Raw genomic sequence first — 20825 nt, forward strand, 5'->3', positions numbered from 1 at the left:
CTTTAGTTGTTCCGAATGCTAAAAGTTCTGGAGCTCTAGAAGGAACTCCTGATTTCCAAGAATTTTTCTTATCTATATACCAAATAATAGCACATCTTCCTTTGAATTTACCCACATCTTGGGTTCCTTTCGGTTTATGGAAACACTCATATTCTTGTTTATAATCTATGCTATACCATTTTGGAATCTCTACTTTTTGTTTTTCAATTTTTATATTTTGACCTATATCTGAATACTGACACCAGGACCCCCAGAGTGGTCTAAAGAATTAATCTGTTAATTTAGGATTTCCTAAAAATCCAAGGCATTCAGCAATACAATATGGCCTGGTAAAATCTGTTAAATGACAAAAGTTTCTCCCAAATTGGGCACATTTTCGGTAGTCATATGGATTTGGTATGGCTATTACTTTGTTTAACGGAGATTTGGAGCACAGCAAGCAATTTTCTTTTCCTGTTTCTTTAGCTGTAAAGGCTGCCCATTTATACCATTCATTGTTTTGGGCTGTATCCCATAATGCATCAATTTGACTAACGTCTTCATCACCTTGAACATCATAATCAATGTCTCTACGATTTTTGATTACCATTGGTTCTGTTGAGTTGATCACATTGTCACTTTTGTTCAAAGGTTGTAAAGTCAATTGAAGGGAAGTCAGGTTGCTTTCTATCGGTTGAGTTTGAGTCTGCATTATGAGATGCATTAGGCATAGGATGGTCTTCAGACATGTTGTCAGACTGATTCTCTGTCCTCTCCAGTTTGTCTGACAGGAGGAAAGAGCTCTCGTCAGTTTGCACTTCATCATGTGTCTCTGATTCTTCCTCATTGCTCTCTCCTGCATTGTCTGGTTGTCTGCTTTCCTTTCTTTCTGCCTTTCCTGTGGGAACTCTAGTACAGTGGTTTAGATGATACCAGGTTGTGCTTCCCTCCACTTGGACTGCTGTAGGAGTAGCTCTCACCACTGTGTAGGGTCCTTCTCTCCTGGGCTCATTCCATTTTCGCCGGAATACCCTCAGATAAACTTGATCCCCTGGTACAACTGGACAGGCCGTCTCCGATTCCTCACTGGGCTCTTTTCTTTTTTCCTGTAAATAGATAGCTTTATGTATGGCAGTTAGTTTCTTCATATAAGAGCGAAGTTCCATTTGTAATTGTTCTAGAGGCGGTCCTTTATAGGGACCTCTACAATATGGCACAGGCATGGGTCGACCCGTAAGCATTTCATGCGGTGTTAAGTGCGTGTTTCTGTTAGTTTGCATGCGATAGCTCATTAGTGCGAGCGGTAATGCATCAATCCAATTAAGTTTAGTACTTTCACATATTTTGTTTATTTTGGCCTTGATCACTCCATTAACTCTCTCCACTATCCCTTGTGACTGAGGCCTATAAACGCATCCTAGTCTCTGTTTTATTCTTAATTGTTGCAACACTTGTTTCACAGTTTTTTGTATGAATGCCGACCCATTATCTGAACTTATTTCTGATGGAATTCCAAATCTAGGAATTACCTCTCTTGTTAGGAATTTAATTACAGTTCCTGCTCCTAAATCCGCGGATGGTACTGCTTCCACCCACCTGCTAAACCTGTCTATGATAACCAGCATGTATCTTTTGCCTTGTACACGCTTTATCATATCCACATAATCACATACAAGATGTTTAAAGGGGCCTTCAGGTGTTGGAATATGGCCTATTGGTGTCACCATGCCTTTTCTTACATTGTATTTAGCACATACTTCACATGTGGACAAAAATTCATCCACCATTGCATATAAATAAGGAGACCAATATCCTTGCTGTTTAATTTTTCTTACTACTTCTCCCCTTGCACAATGGTCAAAACCATGTGCATCTGTAATAAGAATATTCAACAGTGAAGTAGGTGCAACAATGTGTCCTTCATGTGTACGCCAGATCTCCTGTGAGTCTTTTTTAGCTCCCCTTTGATGCCACATTGATTGTTCATATGGGCCTGCTTGTTGTTGTATTCGAATAATGTCATCCAATTGAGGATGAGGCTCGATAAGTACAACAGGTGCTAATACTGCTACCTGACACCCTGAAGCTTTTTTAGCTTCTAGATCTGCTGCATTATTTCCTTTGATGACATAGTCATTTCCCTTCTTGTGTGCTTGACATTTGATTATTGCTAGTCGTTTTGGTAGCATCATAGCAGAAATCAATTGCCCTATTTGTTCACTATGTTGGATGGGAGTCCCATCACTCTTTTTGAAACCTCTTTGTTTCCACACTGCTCCGAATAGATGACATACACCATGAGCATACGCTGAATCTGTAAAAATGTTAGCAGTTTGTCCTTTTGCTAACTGACATGCAGTTGTGAGAGCTTTTAATTCTGCTAATTGAGCAGAGCAGGGCTGTACACAATGTTGTGATATCACAGATTCAAATTCTTTTTTGTTTTTCTTCACTACTGAATATCCTGTATGATTTCCTTCGTGATCCCTAAAGCTAGAACCATCTACAAAGTAAGTTACTTCTGCTTCAGTAATGGGTGTTGATTCTAGATCTGGTCGTAATCTAGTAAATGCCAAGGACTCATTCACACACTCATGAGGTTCTCCTTCGAAAGCCAAAGGAATTAATTCAGCCGGATTGACTGTATGGCATCTTTTAATGGTAACATCTGGATATGTGAGTAATGAGGAATAGGCTAGAATTCGAGCTTGTGTCAGAACAAATTTCCCTTGTTCTATTAATTCCACAACTTTGTGATGGGTATATATTGTTACTGGATACCCCATAGTTATTGTGGATGCTTTTTCATAAGCATAATACACTGCAGCTAAACCCTGTTGGTAACATGGTGGGTATCCCTGGGCTACATTGTCTAACTTTGTGCTGTAGTATGCTATAGGCTGTTTTTTCCTCCCACTACAGGTCTCTTGCATTAATACAGCTGATGCATAACCATCAACTCTATTTGCCACATAAAGATGAAACATTTTATCATATTCTGCCATTCCCAGGGCAGGGGCCTGTTGTAATTCTTTTTTTATTGCTTCAAATGCTAGTAAGGCATCTGTGTTCCATTTTAATGGATTTCTTAAATGTTGTAATCCTGCTTGTTTCATCATTTCTCTCAAAGGCCCTGTCTTTACTGCATAGTCCTCTATCCAATCGGCACTAAAGCCTGTCATTCCTAGAAATGTCATCATTTGTCCTACTGTCTGAGGTAACGGTGTTTTACTTATACCTTCTAACTGAGCTGGAGCTATAGCTCGTGTACCAAATGCAATTAATCTTCCCAAGTATTCCACTTGAGGCTGGCAATACTGCAATTTGTTTTTAGACACCTTGTGTCCTCCTTCTGCTAATTTTGTCAACACCTTAATTGAGTCTTTGTGACATTGTTCTAGTGAGGTAGAACAGATAATTAAATCATCCATGTATTGTAATAGTGTACCGTCTATTACAAGGTCTTCTAAATCATCCTTCAAAATCTTGTTGAATATATGTGGTGAATGTTTATATCCCTGAGGTAGTCTAGTATATGTATATTGCTTATTTGCATGTGTGAATGCAAACAAATATTTACTCTCTTCTGCAAGCGGTACACTGAAGTAGGCAGAGCAAAGATCAATTACAGTAAAGTATTTGGCATCAGGAGGGACATTTGTCAATAAAGTGTGTGGGTTTGGTACCTCAGCTGGCATATCTTCCGTTATTTCATTTATTGTTCGTAAATCATGAACAAGTCGCCATCTGGTTTTGTCTGATTTGATTACAGGCATAATTGGAGTATTACAGTAACTAGTAGTTTCTATCAATACCCCTGCCTTCACTAAGCCTTCAATTGTGTCCTTTATTCCTGCTTCTGCATCTGCTCGTAAAGGATATTGTGCTTTTCTAGGCAGACGTGCATTTGGCTTAAGTTGAACTCTTACTGGATTTGCTGATTTTATTAATCCAATATCTGTGTCATGTTGAGACCATAGTTTAGATGGTACCTGACACTCCATTTCCTTAAATAATTCAGTCTCATTTGTGTTAATTAAATCAGATGCTGTAGTCATCTGTGTTACTTTCTTTTGGCTGATAACTACTTCCTGTGGAATTCCCAGCAAACTGGTTGCACACAAAATTTTGATGTAATTTTTGTCAGCTGAATGAAAAATCAATGGGTTTTCTGTTGATTCCCATTTGCTTTGTTCTGCCCTTTTCATCATTGGTCCTAAATCTTTCGCTTCCCAATTTCTTCCTACATATACTGCAATATGCGGGACAGAGTTATTTACATTGAACCATTTTTTGACAAATTCACTTTCTGGTATGTTTAAAGCTGCTCCCTCCTTACCTATGATGATGTACTGGGAGACTATCTCAATCTGCTGTCCTTTTGTTTCTTTTTGCCATTTCTGTTCTATATTTTCATCTCTTTCTTGATCATACATCATTGTGCAATGAAATTCTGACTTTGATAGCTGTGCTTCAGGTATCTGTGCTTCAATAAACTTTCCCCATTTATTGACCGTCTGTCTCACATCTTGTTCTATCTGTCCTATCCAAAAAACATTTGCTTTTGGCTCTGCAACCATCATTTGTTTTTCTGTTCCTATTGAATCAATATATATACCTTCTGGAGAACACCAAATTTGTAGTCCTAATTTACATAATGCATCTCTTCCTAACAAATTAATAGGAGTTTGATTTGATACCAGAATGGGCATTGTTATACTTTGATCTTTTGTTTGTAGACACACTGGAGCTGTTATGGGAATCAATTGCATTTTTCCCGAGAATCCTATTGTCTTTGCAAATTTTCCAGACAAGGGGAGATGTGAAGCATATTTCAAATTAATGCACGTTAAATTTGCCCCCGTATCAACCAAAAATGGAAATGTATCTCCCTCTATTTTAATCTGCATAATAGGCTCTTGATCAGCTTTTGTTGATAAAATTGGAAGCTGACTCTCCCCTTTAGGATTCTCTGGGCACCCCTAATAGCCTGGATTGGGACCTCCCCAAGGGTTTACTGGGCCCTGCACTGGACCCTGAGTAGGCTGTTGCCAGCTCATCTCCCTTCTACCCTGAGGTTGCTGTGGCCATTGTTGAGTTGGACAGTCAGCTTTGATGTGTCCGGGCTGCGCACAACCCCAGCACAATGGTGGAGGCCTGTCTCTGCCTCTGCCTCTGCCTCTGCCTCTTTGCTGTATGGGGTTTTTTCTCCATCCCATTTGTCCTGGCTGTTGAGTATAAACGTTTATTATGGGCACAGAGTTCAAATGTTCATTTGGAGGAACTGCTGTAAGTGGACTTGACGGAATAGTAGGTTGTGGAGCAATTACTGGAGGTACTAGAGTCATTTGTTCTGCTGTTGCATTTGTTACTGAAGCTTGAATATTTTTCTTATTCTTTTTTGTGAGTTCTTCAAGCTGTAATTGAGTTAGTTTACGTTGTAACTCTTTCTCTTGACTTTTAAGTTTTAGTTCATTTTTTCTTTGCTGTTCCACTGCATGAGACACATGGTCACAAAACTCTTTGTGTGTTTTAGAAGTTAAACCGACCACATCCTCCAGCTTGCTTTTTACCGCTGGCGGCATAGCATCAATCACAGCTTGTCTAAACAATGTTGACATTAATGGGTCTCCCTCGGGATCCCCCTCAGTTTCTTGTTTCCACCTTTTCAGCTCTTTTTGGACATAAGTGGTTGGATTCTCTAAATCTCCAATTCCTTCTCCCTTCAGTGATTTAGGATTCAGTCTGATCGGATACTCCGCACGCAATGCCTGCCATACTGCTGGGCGGAATGCATCAAAAACAATGCCATCCATATTGTGAGAGTTCACTGCTCTGTTTAGAGTCGTTGTAAGAAGAATTTCATCCATCTTTGTCCCTCCAATAATTTTAGCCAGCAGAGCTTTAACATCTCCCACTGCCAATAGCTTTCCCATTGTTTCCTCTTCAAACACTTTAATGAATTTCCCTGCACCCTCATGAATATCAGGAAGACGAGTGACAAGCCCCTCGAGGTCCTGTGAAGCCCAGGGGACATACTGTCCCTGCTCACCCTTGATTAAAATTGGGAGCTGTGCGGCCAGTGGTCTAAGTGTCCCTTTATCTCTGCCCTGTTCCCATTTACTGTTATCAAATAACTCCTCTGCCTGATTCTCATCCTCACTACCGTAGAACAACTTACTCTTTCCTCTCTCCAACTTATTTACCTCTCTGATCTTCTTCCCTGATTCTCTAATTTTCTCTTCCATTTCTTCTTCCAAAGCTTGTACTTGTGCTACAATATCTCTATCTTCCCTCCGTTTTCTTTCTAATCCTTCCTCAAACCAGGTTTTATCTTCCTGACTTGCTTTCATTTTTTCTAACGCTGTACGTGCTTGTCTGTAACAGTCAAGTTGCAAACCTTCTGCACTTTCCTGTCTGGTTTGCCTCTGTGTTTTTACAGCTGGTTCCTCTCTATCATCCATCTCTAACTGCCCTTCTAACTCTAGTTCTCCTGTTACCTCCATGGTTCCCTTGAGTATTGGGAATTCTCTTGCTAAAGGCAGATAAGGAGGGGGGTCTGCATATTTCTTTTCTTTTCTAATGTTATCCTTCTCTGCCTCCTTCAGGACTTTCCTAGCCTGTTTTATACTCTTCAACATATCTTCACCTTCTTTTTTAAACAGCGCAAGTATTTCTTTCTCTTTTTCCCTTTTTGTTTCTCTTTTTTCTTTTTTCATATTGATGCTTTTAGTTTTATAATTTTTTATTAGAGTTTCCATTTCCTCACACAATGCCACATCAAATGTCCCTTCCTTTGGCCATTTTGTCGTCATATTTTTTGTTCTCTTCTGCCATTTTTTTGAGATTTTGTCTATTTGCGCTTTACACAGTGGATTTTTTAATCCAATGATTTCCACTGGTGTGGCTGCCATATCTTTATTTATATTATTACCACCAAAAATCAACTTTTTAGTTTTATATAATAACTTGGTTACAATTTCTTCTTTTCCTTTTACTGAATTTAACTATTTTTTACCCATTTCACCCTACTTTCTATTCTTTTTTATGTGTTATACCCTTTTGAATTTAGTTTTTTATTGTCTCATGCGTTTACACTTCTTAAATTTATATTATTATTTAACTGTCTATTTTATTTACTCTATTTTATTATCACTTTGTAGATAACTATTTCTAACAATAATTCTTTATTTTTATTTTTACTTTTCTTTCCTTTTTTGTCCACCCATGTATTAAAACTTTAATGTGGGAACTTCCTCCCTTGCTCTCACTCCCACTGGACTGGGCTCAGAAAATGTTCTCCCCTTTCACACAGACATCCAAAATGCAAAACTCTATTATAGATCTCGGTTCAAACTTTATTGATACTATTTCCCTAAGCCCATTCACACTTGCTACACTCTTTATTGAGCCAGAGTGCTTATGCTTGCATACTTTTTCCCTTTATCTAAGGGATAATCAGTCATTAATTGTCCTTTTATTATCAAGGCTCATCATACATTCATCCCTCTCAAGTGGATATTGGTTGAGTCCAATTCTGCCAGTTCACACTTAAGTGAAGGTCCAGGAACGGTGCTCAACCCTTACCCACTCAATACGGAATTTATTTGTTCATACATTCATCACCAATCACAAATTCATTCATCCGGACACAGATACATCCACACAACAAAACACAGCTCTTCCTAGAGCTCCTTAAGGGCCCACCTATTTCTGTCCTTTGAGAATTTCACCTATACTTTCTCAAAGCGGTATCCGTGGGACTTTTTCTCGCGATTCCTTAATCTGCTTATCCGTTTATCACTGTCCTACTTGGTACAGCTATCCAATAAACACAGATTTTACAATGTCCTTTTTGCCTACACTATTTCTGTTTTAAATCTAGGTTACCTTACAAGGCTTTCCTATTAATAAACAAAATATGTGCATGCAGTTATTTCTTCTGGAGTAAAACCCCTTTTTCAATTTGGATATCCTATTTTTTCTAAATTTGGAAGAGTAGATTTTAAGTGTCCTTACCACTCAGAACTGACCTCAACCAACACAAACGAATTCTATAAGCAAAAATGCTTACCTTGTTTTATGGTGGCCACCCGGTTGTGTTGATCATTGGTCAGCTCAAAAGCGGTTGTCCACTCTGTCACTCTTGTCCAGTCCCATCTGGGGTGCCAAATCTGTGGTGTCTTTTGCCGGCTCTCAGAAGAATCAAACTCAGTCAGGGATTTTTCTCTCAGAAGAAAATACTTTATTTCAAGCAAAACAAAGTCGAGCCCCCTTGCAAGGGATCTCTCGAATGCTAGGTTGCATCTCATTATATACCCCATACAGGGCGTTTCCAAATAGTCAAACTTTTCCTTAGGCTTGCAATTTTGATCCCTCCCTAGGGAGACGCTATGGTAAAGAGAAGAGACCCATTGTATGTTTTTCCAGATGTTTCCTGTGACTTGCTATGGTAAAGAAAAGTGGTGGTCTGGATGTTTTTTGCAGACTTAGGCACATTCCTTTCACACAAAGGCTATATGATTCTAATGGAATAAAACACGTATGTATATATATGACTAGATTCATCTTGATTATACTTGATTGAGCAAAATCCCACCAATAAAATCTTCCACAAATCGTAGGATCTAACTTAATCTTTGGCTCTAAGCACAGAAGTCTGTGGGGGTGTGGCTCAATGAAAGAGCATGTTTCTCCAAAGATGTGGGGGTATAGCTCAGTGGTAGAGCATTTGACTGCAGATCAAGAGGTCCCCGGTTCAAATCCGGGTGCCCCCTATGGATTTGGCAGATTAGGAATAAGTGCAGGCTTATCTGTATAGTAAGATTCTGTATGTGATTATACCTCAGTGGCACATCCTCTCGCTAGGTATTTTTTTTGTATCTGGCATTCTTTTCATATCCAAAATCTTTATCCATAAGTGAGTCTGTCATAATGTGTGTGGCTATGACCCAGGGAGTGTGTGGGGGTATAGCTCAGTGGTAGAGCATTTGACTGCAGATCAAGAGGTCCCCGGTTCAAATCCGGGTGCCCCCTATGGATTTGGCAGATAAGGAATATCTTCCTGCCTTTTGTGCTCATACTGTACGGCAGGGATAATCTGGGTGCCCCCTTTGGACTTGTCTTATTTGGAGGTTTTGAGTTGTAGAGTTGTTGATTCTGATTTGGAGTAACCAAAGACTTGAGTTCAAGTGAATCAGTCAATGTTTGATATTGTTGAATCGTAGGATCTAACTTAATCTTTGGCTCTAAGCACAGAAGTCTGTGGGGGTGTGGCTCAATGAAAGAGCATGTTTCTCCAAAGATTTGGGGGTATAGCTCAGCGGTAGAGCATTTGACTGCAGATCAAGAGGTCCCCGGTTCAAATCCGGGTGCCCCCTATGGATTTGGCAGATTAGGATTAAGTGCATGCTTATCTATATAGTAAGATTCTGCATGTGATTATACCTCAGTGGCACATCCTCTCGCTAGGTAATTTTTTTGGATCTGGCATTCTTTTCATATCCAAAATCCTTATCTAAAAGTGAGTCTGTCATCTTGTGTGTGGCTATGATCCAGGGAGTGTGTGGGGGTATAGCTCAGTGGTAGAGCATTTGACTGCAGATCAAGAGGTCCCCGGTTCAAATCCGGGTGCCACCTATGGATTTGGCTGATTAGGAATATCTTCCTGCCTTTTAGTGCTCATACCTTACGGCAGGGATAAGCAACTTCGGTCCTGGAGGGCCACTGCCCTGCAGAGTTTAGCTCCAACCCTAATTAAACTCACTGGGACAAGGCAATCAGTGTTTTCGGGATTACTAGATAGATACAGGCAGGTGAGTTTTCATGAGGGCTGAAGCGAATCTCTGCAGGATAGTGGCCCTCCAGGACTGCAGTTGCCTATCCCTGCTGTACGGGGTAATATCTCAATGGCACGGCGTTTGATTGCAGATCAAGAGGTCCCAGGTTCATTCCATGTGCCTAATTTGGGCTTGGCATATTAGGAATAAAAAAATCCTTGACATAAGTTCATTTTTGTGGTTTGTGCTCATGCAGTACGGGGTTATAGCTCAACGACAGATCATTTGTCTGCAGATCAATAGGTCTACATTTTGGATCTGGCTTGCTTGACATAATCAACGACATGAGTTCAAATTGAGTCTGTAATCAAGCCATCCACATTTCAAATCTGGGTGCCCCCTTTGGACTTGTCTTATTTGGAGGTTTTGAGTTGTAGAGTTGTTGATTCTGATTTGGAGTAACCAAAGACTTGAGTTTACAGTGAAGCAGTCAATGTTTGATATTGTTGAATCGTAGGATCTAACTTAATCTGTGGCTCTAAGCACAGAAGTCTGTGGGTGTATGGCTCAATGAAAGAGCATGTTTCTTCAAAGATGTGGGGGTATAGCTCAGTGGTAGAGCATTTGACTGCAGATCCGGGTGCCCCTTTGGATTTTGCAAATTAGGAATAAGTGCAAACATGTCTACATAGAAAGATTCTGTATGTGATTATAAACCATTTGAGTCTGTAATCAAGCCATCCACATTTCAAATCTGGGTGCCCCCTTTGGACTTGTCTTATTTGGAGGTTTTGAGTTGTAGAGTTGTTCATTCTGATTTGGAGTAACCAAAGACTTGAGTTCAAGTGAAGCAGTCAATGTTTGATATTGTTGAATCGTAGGATCTAACTTAATCTTTGGCTCTAAGCACAGAAGTCTGTGGGGGTGTGGCTCAATGAAAGAGCATGTTTCTCCAAAGATGTGGGGGTATAGCTCAGTGGTAGAGCATTTGACTGCAGATCAAGAGGTCCCCGGTTCAAATCCGGGTGCCCCCTATGGATTTGGCAGATTAGGAATAAGTGCAGGCTTATCTGTATAGTAAGATTCTGTATGTGATTATACCTCAGTGGCACATCCTCTCGCTAGGTATTTTTTTTGTATCTGGCATTCTTTTCATATCCAAAATCTTTATCCATAAGTGAGTCTGTCATAATGTGTGTGGCTATGACCCAGGGAGTGTGTGGGGGTATAGCTCAGTGGTAGAGCATTTGACTGCAGATCAAGAGGTCCCCGGTTCAAATCCGGGTGCCCCCTATGGATTTGGCAGATACGGAATATCTTCCTGCCTTTTGTGCTCATACTGTACGGCAGGGATAATCTGGGTGCCCCCTTTGGACTTGTCTTATTTGGAGGTTTTGAGTTGTAGAGTTGTTGATTCTGATTTGGAGTAACCAAAGACTTGAGTTCAAGTGAATCAGTCAATGTTTGATATTGTTGAATCGTAGGATCTAACTTAATCTTTGGCTCTAAGCACAGAAGTCTGTGGGGGTGTGGCCTCAATGAAAGAGCATGTTTCTCCAAAGATTTGGGGGTATAGCTCAGCGGTAGAGCATTTGACTGCAGATCAAGAGGTCCCCGGTTCAAATCCGGGTGCCCCCTATGGATTTGGCAGATTAGGATTAAGTGCATGCTTATCTATATAGTAAGATTCTGCATGTGATTATACCTCAGTGGCACATCCTCTCGCTAGGTAATTTTTTTGGATCTGGCATTCTTTTCATATCCAAAATCCTTATCTAAAAGTGAGTCTGTCATCTTGTGTGTGGCTATGATCCAGGGAGTGTGTGGGGGTATAGCTCAGTGGTAGAGCATTTGACTGCAGATCAAGAGGTCCCCGGTTCAAATTCGGGTGTCCCCTATGGATTTGGCAGATTAGGAATATCTTCCTGCCTTTTAGTGCTCATACTGTACGGCAGGGATAAGCAACTTCGGTCCTGGAGGGCCACTGCCCTGCAGAGTTTAGCTCCAACCCTAATAAAACTCACTGGGACAAGGCAATCAGTGTTTTCGGGATTACTAGATAGATACAGGCAGGTGAGTTTTCATGAGGGCTGAAGCGAATCTCTGCAGGATAGTGGCCCTCCAGGACTGGAGTTGCCTATCCCTGCTGTACGGGGTAATATCTCAATGGCACGACGTTTGATTGCAGATCAAGAGGTCCCAGGTTCATTCCATGTGCCTAATTTGGGCTTGGCATATTAGGAATAAACAAATCCTTGACATAAGTTCATTTTTGTGGTTTGTGCTCATGCAGTACGGGGTTATAGCTCAACGACAGAGCATTTGTCTGCAGATCAATAGGTATACATTTTGGATCTGGCTTGCTTGACATAATCGACGACATGAGTTCAAATTGAGTCTGTAATCAAGCCATCCACATTTCAAATCTGGGTGCCCCCTTTGGACTTGTCTTATTTGGAGGTTTTGAGTTGTAGAGTTGTTGATTCTGATTTGGAGTAACCAAAGACTTGAGTTTACAGTGAAGCAGTCAATGTTTGATATTGTTGAATCGTAGGATCTAACTTAATCTGTGGCTCTAAGCACAGAAGTCTGTGGGGGTATGGCTCAATGAAAGAGCATGTTTCTCCAAAGATGTGGGGGTATAGCTCAGTGGTAGAGCATTTGACTGCAGATCAAGAGGTCCCCGGTTCAAATCCGGGTGCCCCCTATGGATTTGGCAGATTAGGAATAAGTGCAGGCTTATCTGTATAGTAAGATTCTGTATGTGATTATACCTCAGTGGCACATCCTCTCGCTAGGTATTTTTTTTGTATCTGGCATTCTTTTCATATCCAAAATCTTTATCCATAAGTGAGTCTGTCATAATGTGTGTGGCTATGACCCAGGGAGTGTGTGGGGGTATAGCTCAGTGGTAGAGCATTTGACTGCAGATCAAGAGGTCCCCGGTTCAAATCCGGGTGCCCCCTATGGATTTGGCAGATACGGAATATCTTCCTGCCTTTTGTGCTCATACTGTACGGCAGGGATAATCTGGGTGCCCCCTTTGGACTTGTCTTATTTGGAGGTTTTGAGTTGTAGAGTTGTTGATTCTGATTTGGAGTAACCAAAGACTTGAGTTCAAGTGAATCAGTCAATGTTTGATATTGTTGAATCGTAGGATCTAACTTAATCTTTGGCTCTAAGCACAGAAGTCTGTGGGGGTGTGGCTCAATGAAAGAGCATGTTTCTCCAAAGATTTGGGGGTATAGCTCAGCGGTAGAGCATTTGACTGCAGATCAAGAGGTCCCCGGTTCAAATCCGGGTGCCCCCTATGGATTTGGCAGATTAGGATTAAGTGCATGCTTATCTATATAGTAAGATTCTGCATGTGATTATACCTCAGTGGCACATCCTCTCGCTAGGTAATTTTTTTTGGATCTGGCATTCTTTTCATATCCAAAATCCTTATCTAAAAGTGAGTCTGTCATCTTGTGTGTGGCTATGATCCAGGGAGTGTGTGGGGGTATAGCTCAGTGGTAGAGCATTTGACTGCAGATCAAGAGGTCCCCGGTTCAAATTCGGGTGTCCCCTATGGATTTGGCAGATTAGGAATATCTTCCTGCCTTTTAGTGCTCATACTGTACGGCAGGGATAAGCAACTTCGGTCCTGGAGGGCCACTGCCCTGCAGAGTTTAGCTCCAACCCTAATAAAACTCACTGGGACAAGGCAATCAGTGTTTTCGGGATTACTAGATAGATACAGGCAGGTGAGTTTTCATGAGGGCTGAAGCGAATCTCTGCAGGATAGTGGCCCTCCAGGACTGGAGTTGCCTATCCTGCTGTACGGGGTAATATCTCAATGGCACGACGTTTGATTGCAGATCAAGAGGTCCCAGGTTCATTCCATGTGCCTAATTTGGGCTTGGCATATTAGGAATAAACAAATCCTTGACATAAGTTCATTTTTGTGGTTTGTGCTCATGCAGTACGGGGTTATAGCTCAACGACAGAGCATTTGTCTGCAGATCAATAGGTATACATTTTGGATCTGGCTTGCTTGACATAATCGACGACATGAGTTCAAATTGAGTCTGTAATCAAGCCATCCACATTTCAAATCTGGGTGCCCCCTTTGGACTTGTCTTATTTGGAGGTTTTGAGTTGTAGAGTTGTTGATTCTGATTTGGAGTAACCAAAGACTTGAGTTTACAGTGAAGCAGTCAATGTTTGATATTGTTGAATCGTAGGATCTAACTTAATCTGTGGCTCTAAGCACAGAAGTCTGTGGGGGTATGGCTCAATTGAAAGAGCATGTTTCTTCAAAGATGTGGGGGTATAGCTCAGTGGTAGAGCATTTGACTGCAGATCCGGGTGCCCCTTTGGATTTGGCAAATTAGGAATAAGTGCAAACATGTCTACATAGAAAGATTCTGTATGTGATTATAAACCATTTGAGTCTGTAATCAAGCCATCCACACTTCAAATCTGGGTGCCCCTTTTGGACTTGTCTTGTTTGGAGGTTTTGAGTTGTAGAGTTGTTGATTCTGATTTGGAGTTACCAAAGACTTGAGTTCAAGTGAAGCAGTCAATGTTTGATATTGTTGAATCGTAGGATCTAACTTAATCTTTGGCTCTAAGCACAGAAGTCTGTGGGGGTTTGGCTCAATGAAAGAGCATGTTTCTCCAAAGATGTGGGGGGAATAGCTCAGTGGTAAAGCATTTGACTGCAGATCAAGAGGTCCCCGGTTCAAATCCGGGTGCCCCCTATGGATTTGGCAGATTAGGAATATCTTCCTGCCTTTTAGTGCTCATACCTTACGGCAGGGATAAGCAACTTCGGTCCTGGAGGGCCACTGCCCTGCAGAGTTTAGCTCCAACCCTAATTAAACTCACTGGGACAAGGCAATCAGTGTTTTCGGGATTACTAGGTAGATACAGGCAGGTGAGTTTTCATGAGGGCTGAAGCGATCTCTGCAGGATAGTGGCCCTCCAGGACTGCAGTTGCCTATCCCTGCTGTACGGGGGTAATATCTCAATGGCACGGCCGTTTGATTGCAGATCAAGAGGTCCCAGGTTCATTCCATGTGCCTAATTTGGGCTTGGCATATTAGGAATAAACAAATCCTTGACATAAGTTCATTTTTTGTGGTTTGGTGCTCATGCAGTACAGGGTTATAGCTCAACGACAGATCATTTGTCTGCAGATCAATAGGTCTACATTTTGGATCTGGCTTGCTTGACATAATCAACGACATGAGTTCAAAATTGAGTCTGTAATCAAGCCATCCACATTTCAAATCTGGGTGCCCCCTTTGGACTTGTCTTATTTGGAGGTTTTGAGTTGTAGAGTTGTTGATTCTGATTTGGAGTAACCAAAGACTTGAAGTTTAACAGTGAAGCAGTCAATGTTTGATATTGTTGAATCGTAGGATCTAACTTAATCTGTGGCTCTAAGCACAGAAGTCTGTGGGTGTATGGCTCAATGAAAGAGCATGTTTCTTCAAAGATGTGGGGGTATAGCTCAGTGGTAGAGCATTTGACTGCAGATCCGGGTGCCCCTTTGGATTTGGCAAATTAGGAATAAGTGCAAACATGTCTACATAGAAAGATTCTGTATGTGATTATAAACCATTTGAGTCTGTAATCAAGCCATCCACACTTCAAATCTGGGTGCCCCCTTTGGACTTGTCTTATTTGGAGGTTTTGAGTTGTAGAGTTGTTGATTCTGATTTGGAGTAACCAAAGACTTGAGTTCAAGTGAAGCAGTCAATGTTTGATATTGTTGAATCGTAGGATCTAACTTAATCTTTGGCTCTAAGCACAGAAGTCTGTGGGGGTTTGGCTCAATGAAAGAGCATGTTTCTCCAAAGATGTGGGGGAATAGCTCAGTGGTAGAGCATTTGGACTGCAGATCAAGAGGTCCCCGGTTCAAATCCGGGTGCCCCCTATAGATTTGGCAGATTAGGAATATCTTCCTGCCTTTTAGTGCTCATACCTTACGGCAGGGATAAGCAACTTCGGTCCTGGAGGGCCACTGCCCTGCAGAGTTTAGCTCCAACCCTAATTAAACTCACTGGGACAAGGCAATCAGTGTTTTCGGGAATACTAGGTAGATACAGGCAGGTGAGTTTTCATGAGGGCTGAAGCGAATCTCTGCAGGATAGTGGCCCTCCAGGACTGCAGTTGCCTATCCCTGCTGTACGGGGTAATATCTCAATGGCACGGCGTTTGATTGCAGATCAAGAGGTCCCAGGTTCATTCCATGTGCCTAATTTGGGCTTGGCATATTAGGAATAAACAAATCCTTGACATAAGTTCATTTTTGTGGTTTGTGCTCATGCAGTACAGGGTTATAGCTCAACGACAGATCATTTGTCTGCAGATCAATAGGTCTACATTTTGGATCTGGCTTGCTTGACATAATCAACGACATGAGTTCAAATTGAGTCTGTAATCAAGCCATCCACATTTCAAATCTGGGTGCCCCCTTTGGACTTGTCTTATTTGGAGGTTTTGAGTTGTAGAGTTGTTGATTCTGATTTGGAGTAACCAAAGACTTGAGTTTACAGTGAAGCAGTCAATGTTTGATATTGTTGAATCGTAGGATCTAACTTAATCTGTGGCTCCTAAGCACAGAAGTCTGTGGGTGTATGGCTCAATGAAAGAGCATGTTTCTTCAAAGATGTGGGGGTATAGCTCAGTGGTAGAGCATTTGACTGCAGATCCGGGTGCCCCTTTGGATTTTGCAAATTAGGAATAAGTGCAAACATGTCTACATAGAAAGATTCTGTATGTGATTATAAACCATTTGAGTCTGTAATCAAGCCATCCACACTTCAAATCTGGGTGCCCCCTTTGGACTTGTCTTATTTGGAGGTTTTGAGTTGTAGATTTGTTGATTCTGATTTGGAGTAACCAAAGACTTGAGTTCAAGTGAAGCAGTCAATGTTTGATATTGTTGAATCGTAGGATCTAACTTAATCTTTGGCTCTAAGCACAGAAGTCTGTGGGGGTGTGGCTCAATGAAAGAGCATGTGTCTCCAAAGATGTGGGGGTATAGCTCAGTGGTAGAGCATTTGACTGCAGATCAAGAGGTCCCCGGTTCAAATTCGGGTGTCCCCTATGGATTTGGCAGATTAGGAATATCTTCCTGCCTTTTAGTGCTCATACTGTACGGCAGGGATAAGCAACTTCGGTCCTGGAGGGCCACTGCCCTGCAGAGTTTAGCTCCAACCCTAATAAAACTCACTGGGACAAGGCAATCAGTGTTTTCGGGATTACTAGATAGATACAGGCAGGTGAGTTTTCATGAGGGCTGAAGCGAATCTCTGCAGGATAGTGGCCCTCCAGGACTGGAGTTGCCTATCCCTGCTGTACGGGGTAATATCTCAATGGCACGACGTTTGATTGGCAGATCAAGAGGTCCCAGGTTCATTCCCATGTGCCTAATTTGGGCTTGGCATATTAGGAATAAACAAATCCTTGACATAAGTTCATTTTTGTGGTTTGTGCTCATGCAGTACGGGGTTATAGCTCAACGACAGAGCATTTGTCTGCAGATCAATAGGTCTACATTTTGGATCTGGATTGCTTGACTTAATCAACGACATGAGTTCAAATTGAGTCTGTAATCAAGCCATTCACATTTCAAATCTGGGTGCCCCCTTTGGACTTGTCTTATTTGGAGGTTTTGAGTTGTAGAGTTGTTGATTCTGATTTGGAGTAACCAAAGACTTGAGTTTACAGTGCAGCAGTCAATGTTTGATATTGTTGAATTGTAGGATCTAACTTAATCTGTTGGCTCTAAGCACAGAAGTCTGTGGGGGTATGGCTCAATGAAAGAGCCTGTTTCTTCAAAGATGTGGGGGTATAGCTCAGTGGTAGAGCATTTGACTGCAGATCCGGGTGCCCCTTTGGATTTGGCAAATTAGGAATAAGTGCAAACATGTCTACATAGAAAGATTCTGTAATGTGATTATAAACCATTTGAGTCTGTAATCAAGCCATCCACACTTCAAATCTGGGTGCCCCCTTTGGACTTGTCTTATTTGGAGGTTTTGAGTTGTAGAGTTGTTGATTCTGATTTGGAGTAACCAAAGACTTGAGTTCAAGTGAAGCAGTCAATGTTTGATATTGTTGAATCGTAGGATCTAACTTAATCTTTGGCTCTAAGCACAGAAGTCTGTGGGGGTGTGGCTCAATGAAAGAGCATGTTTCTCCAAAGATGTGGGGTATAGCTCAGTGGTAGAGCATTTGACTGCAGATCAAGAGGTCCCCGGTTTCAATCCGGGTGCCCCCTATGGATTTGGCAGATTAGGAATAAGTGCAGGCTTATCTGTATAGTAAGATTCTGTATGTGATTATACCTCAGTGGCACATCCTCTCGCTAGGTATTTTTTTTGTATCTGGCATTCTTTCATATCCAAAATCTTTATCCATAAGTGAGTCTGTCATAATGTGTGTGGCTATGACCCAGGAGTGTGTGGGGGTATAGCTCAGTGGTAGAGCATTTGACTGGCAGATCAAGAGGTCCCCCCGGTTCAAATCCGGGTGCCCCCTATGGATTTGGCAGATAAGGAATATCTTCCTGCCTTTTGTGCTCATACTGTACGGCAGGGATAATCTGGGTGCCCCTTTGGACTTGTCTTATTTGGAGGTTTTGAGTTGTAGAGTTGTTGATTCTGATTTGGAGTAACCAAAGACTTGAGTTCAAGTGAATCAGTCAATGTTTGATATTGTTGAATCGTAGGATCTAACTTAATCTTTGGCTCTAAGCACAGAAGTCTGTGGGGGTGTGGCTCAATGAAAGAGCATGTTCTCCAAAGATTTGGGGGTATAGCTCAGCGGTAGAGCATTTGACTGCAGATCAAGAGGTCCCCGGTTCAAATCCGGGTGCCCCCCTATGGATTTGGCAGATTAGGATTAAGTGCATGCTTATCTATATAGTAAGATTCTGCATGTGGATTATACCTCAGTGGCACATCCTCTCGCTAGGTAATTTTTTTGGATCTGGCATTCTTTTCAATATCCAAAATCTTATCTAAAAGTGAGTCTGTCATCTTGTGTGTGGCTATGATCCAGGGAGTGTGTGGGGGTATAGCTCAGTGGTAGAGCATTTGACTGCAGATCAAGAGGTCCCCGGTTCAAATCCGGGTGCCACCTATGGATTTGGCTGATTAGGAATATCTTCCTGCCTTTTAGTGCTCATACTTACGGCAGGATAAGCAACTTCGGTCCTGGAGGGCCACTGCCCTGCAGAGTTTAGCTCCAACCTAATTAAACTCACTGGGACAAGGCAATCAGTGTTTTCGGGATTACTAGATAGATACAGGCAGGTGAGTTTTCATGAGGGCTGAAGCGAATCTCTGCAGGATAGTGGCCCTCCAGGACTGCAGTTGCCTATCCTGCTGTACGGGGTAAATATCAATGGCACGGCGTTTGATTGCAGATCAAGAAGGTCCCAGGTTCATTCCATGTGCCTAATTTGGGCTTGGCATATTAGGAATAAAAAAATCCTTGACATAAGTTCATTTTTGTGGTTTGTGCTCATGCAGTACGGGGTTATAGCTCAACGACAGATCATTTGTCTGCAGATCAATAGGTCTACATTTTGGATCTGGCTTGCTTGACATAATCAACGACATGAGTTCAAATTGAGTCTGTAATCAAGCCATCCACATTTCAAATCTGGGTGCCCCCTTTGGACTTGTCTTATTTGGAGGTTTTGAGTTGTAGAGTTGTTGATTCTGATTTGGAGTAACCAAAGACTTGAGTTTACAGTGAAGCAGTCAATGTTTGATATTGTTGAATCGTAGGATCTAACTTAATCTGTGGCTCTAAGCACAGAAGTCTGTGGGTGTATGGCTCAATGAAAGAGCATGTTTCTTCAAAGATGTGGGGTATAGCTCAGTGGTAGAGCATTTGACTGCAGATCCGGGTGCCCCTTTGGATTTTGCAAATTAGGAATAAGTGCAAACATGTCTACATAGAAAGATTCTGTATGTGATTATAAACCATTTGAGTCTGTAATCAAGCCATCCACATTTCAAATCTGGGTGCCCCCTTTGGACTTGTCTTATTTGGAGGTTTGAGTTGTAGAGTTGTTGATTCTGATTTGGAGTAACCAAAGACTTGAGTTCAAGTGAAGCAGTCAATGTTTGATATTGTTGAATCGTAGGATCTAACTTAATCTTTGGCTCTAAGCACAGAAGTCTGTGGGGGTGTGGCTCAATGAAAGAGCATGTTTCTCCAAAGATGTGGGGGTATAGCTCAGTGGTAGAGCATTTGACTGCAGATCAAGAGGTCCCCGGTTCAAATCCGGGTGCCCCCTATGGATTTGGCAGATTAGGAATAAGTGCAGGCTTATCTGTATAGTAAGATTCTGTATGTGATTATACCTCAGTGGCAATCCTCTCGCTAGGTATTTTTTTTGTATCTGGCATTCTTTTCATATCCAAAATCTTTATCCATAAGTGAGTCTGTCATAATGTGTGTGGCTATGACCCAGGGGTGTGTGGGGGTATAGCTCAGTGGTAGAGCATTTGACTGCAGATCAAGAGGTCCCCGGTTCAAATCCGGGTGCCCCCTATGGATTTGGCAGATAAGGAATATCTTCCTGCCTTTTGTGCTCATACTGTACGGCAGGGATAATCTGGGTGCCCCTTTGGACTTGTCTTATTTGGAGGTTTGAGTTGTAGAGTTGTTGATTCTGATTTGGAGTAACCAAAGACTTGAGTTCAAGTGAATCAGTCAATGTTTGATATTGTTGAATCGTAGGATCTAACTTAATCTTTGGCTCTAAGCACAGAAGTCTGTGGGGGTGTGGCTCAATGAAAGAGCATGTTTCTCCAAAGATTTGGGGGTATAGCTCAGCGGTAGAGCATTTGACTGCAGATCAAGAGTCCCCGGTTCAAATCCGGGTGCCCCCTATGGATTTGGCAGATTAGGATTAAGTGCATGCTATCTATATAGTAAGATTCTGCATGTGATTATACCTCAGTGGCACATCCTCTCGCTAGGTAATTTTTTGGATCTGGCATTCTTTTCATATCCAAAATCCTTATCTAAAAGTGAGTCTGTCATCTTGTG

At 41.7% G+C, this 20825-nt stretch overlaps 21 non-coding genes across 21 annotated transcripts; all 21 read left to right on the plus strand.

The window, feature by feature from the left end:
* The first annotated feature begins 8684 nt into the window (after positions 1-8684).
* Positions 8685-8756, plus strand: trnac-gca (transfer RNA cysteine (anticodon GCA)). The gene has a single exon. It is a non-coding gene; the product is annotated as a tRNA-Cys (tRNA).
* A 187-nt stretch (positions 8757-8943) lies between these two features.
* On the plus strand, positions 8944-9015 carry trnac-gca (transfer RNA cysteine (anticodon GCA)). Its single transcript has one exon. It is a non-coding gene; the product is annotated as a tRNA-Cys (tRNA).
* A 272-nt stretch (positions 9016-9287) lies between these two features.
* On the plus strand, positions 9288-9359 carry trnac-gca (transfer RNA cysteine (anticodon GCA)). The gene has a single exon. It is a non-coding gene; the product is annotated as a tRNA-Cys (tRNA).
* A 187-nt stretch (positions 9360-9546) lies between these two features.
* trnac-gca (transfer RNA cysteine (anticodon GCA)) lies at positions 9547-9618 on the plus strand. The gene has a single exon. It is a non-coding gene; the product is annotated as a tRNA-Cys (tRNA).
* Positions 9619-10720: 1102 nt separating this feature from the next.
* trnac-gca (transfer RNA cysteine (anticodon GCA)) lies at positions 10721-10792 on the plus strand. Its single transcript has one exon. It is a non-coding gene; the product is annotated as a tRNA-Cys (tRNA).
* A 187-nt stretch (positions 10793-10979) lies between these two features.
* On the plus strand, positions 10980-11051 carry trnac-gca (transfer RNA cysteine (anticodon GCA)). The gene has a single exon. It is a non-coding gene; the product is annotated as a tRNA-Cys (tRNA).
* A 273-nt stretch (positions 11052-11324) lies between these two features.
* On the plus strand, positions 11325-11396 carry trnac-gca (transfer RNA cysteine (anticodon GCA)). The gene has a single exon. It is a non-coding gene; the product is annotated as a tRNA-Cys (tRNA).
* Positions 11397-11583: 187 nt separating this feature from the next.
* Positions 11584-11655, plus strand: trnac-gca (transfer RNA cysteine (anticodon GCA)). The gene has a single exon. It is a non-coding gene; the product is annotated as a tRNA-Cys (tRNA).
* Positions 11656-12393: 738 nt separating this feature from the next.
* Positions 12394-12465, plus strand: trnac-gca (transfer RNA cysteine (anticodon GCA)). Its single transcript has one exon. It is a non-coding gene; the product is annotated as a tRNA-Cys (tRNA).
* Positions 12466-12652: 187 nt separating this feature from the next.
* On the plus strand, positions 12653-12724 carry trnac-gca (transfer RNA cysteine (anticodon GCA)). Its single transcript has one exon. It is a non-coding gene; the product is annotated as a tRNA-Cys (tRNA).
* Positions 12725-12996: 272 nt separating this feature from the next.
* trnac-gca (transfer RNA cysteine (anticodon GCA)) lies at positions 12997-13068 on the plus strand. The gene has a single exon. It is a non-coding gene; the product is annotated as a tRNA-Cys (tRNA).
* A 188-nt stretch (positions 13069-13256) lies between these two features.
* trnac-gca (transfer RNA cysteine (anticodon GCA)) lies at positions 13257-13328 on the plus strand. The gene has a single exon. It is a non-coding gene; the product is annotated as a tRNA-Cys (tRNA).
* A 1103-nt stretch (positions 13329-14431) lies between these two features.
* trnac-gca (transfer RNA cysteine (anticodon GCA)) lies at positions 14432-14503 on the plus strand. The gene has a single exon. It is a non-coding gene; the product is annotated as a tRNA-Cys (tRNA).
* Positions 14504-15611: 1108 nt separating this feature from the next.
* Positions 15612-15684, plus strand: trnac-gca (transfer RNA cysteine (anticodon GCA)). The gene has a single exon. It is a non-coding gene; the product is annotated as a tRNA-Cys (tRNA).
* A 1103-nt stretch (positions 15685-16787) lies between these two features.
* trnac-gca (transfer RNA cysteine (anticodon GCA)) lies at positions 16788-16859 on the plus strand. Its single transcript has one exon. It is a non-coding gene; the product is annotated as a tRNA-Cys (tRNA).
* Positions 16860-18221: 1362 nt separating this feature from the next.
* Positions 18222-18296, plus strand: trnaa-ggc (transfer RNA alanine (anticodon GGC)). Its single transcript has one exon. It is a non-coding gene; the product is annotated as a tRNA-Ala (tRNA).
* A 270-nt stretch (positions 18297-18566) lies between these two features.
* On the plus strand, positions 18567-18638 carry trnac-gca (transfer RNA cysteine (anticodon GCA)). Its single transcript has one exon. It is a non-coding gene; the product is annotated as a tRNA-Cys (tRNA).
* Positions 18639-18827: 189 nt separating this feature from the next.
* On the plus strand, positions 18828-18899 carry trnac-gca (transfer RNA cysteine (anticodon GCA)). The gene has a single exon. It is a non-coding gene; the product is annotated as a tRNA-Cys (tRNA).
* A 1096-nt stretch (positions 18900-19995) lies between these two features.
* Positions 19996-20067, plus strand: trnac-gca (transfer RNA cysteine (anticodon GCA)). The gene has a single exon. It is a non-coding gene; the product is annotated as a tRNA-Cys (tRNA).
* A 185-nt stretch (positions 20068-20252) lies between these two features.
* Positions 20253-20324, plus strand: trnac-gca (transfer RNA cysteine (anticodon GCA)). Its single transcript has one exon. It is a non-coding gene; the product is annotated as a tRNA-Cys (tRNA).
* Positions 20325-20594: 270 nt separating this feature from the next.
* On the plus strand, positions 20595-20665 carry trnac-gca (transfer RNA cysteine (anticodon GCA)). The gene has a single exon. It is a non-coding gene; the product is annotated as a tRNA-Cys (tRNA).
* Positions 20666-20825: the final 160 nt, after the last annotated feature.

Source organism: Carassius auratus, unplaced genomic scaffold, assembly GCF_003368295.1.
Source record: "Carassius auratus strain Wakin unplaced genomic scaffold, ASM336829v1 scaf_tig00044581, whole genome shotgun sequence".
Taxonomy (NCBI): domain Eukaryota; kingdom Metazoa; phylum Chordata; class Actinopteri; order Cypriniformes; family Cyprinidae; genus Carassius; species Carassius auratus.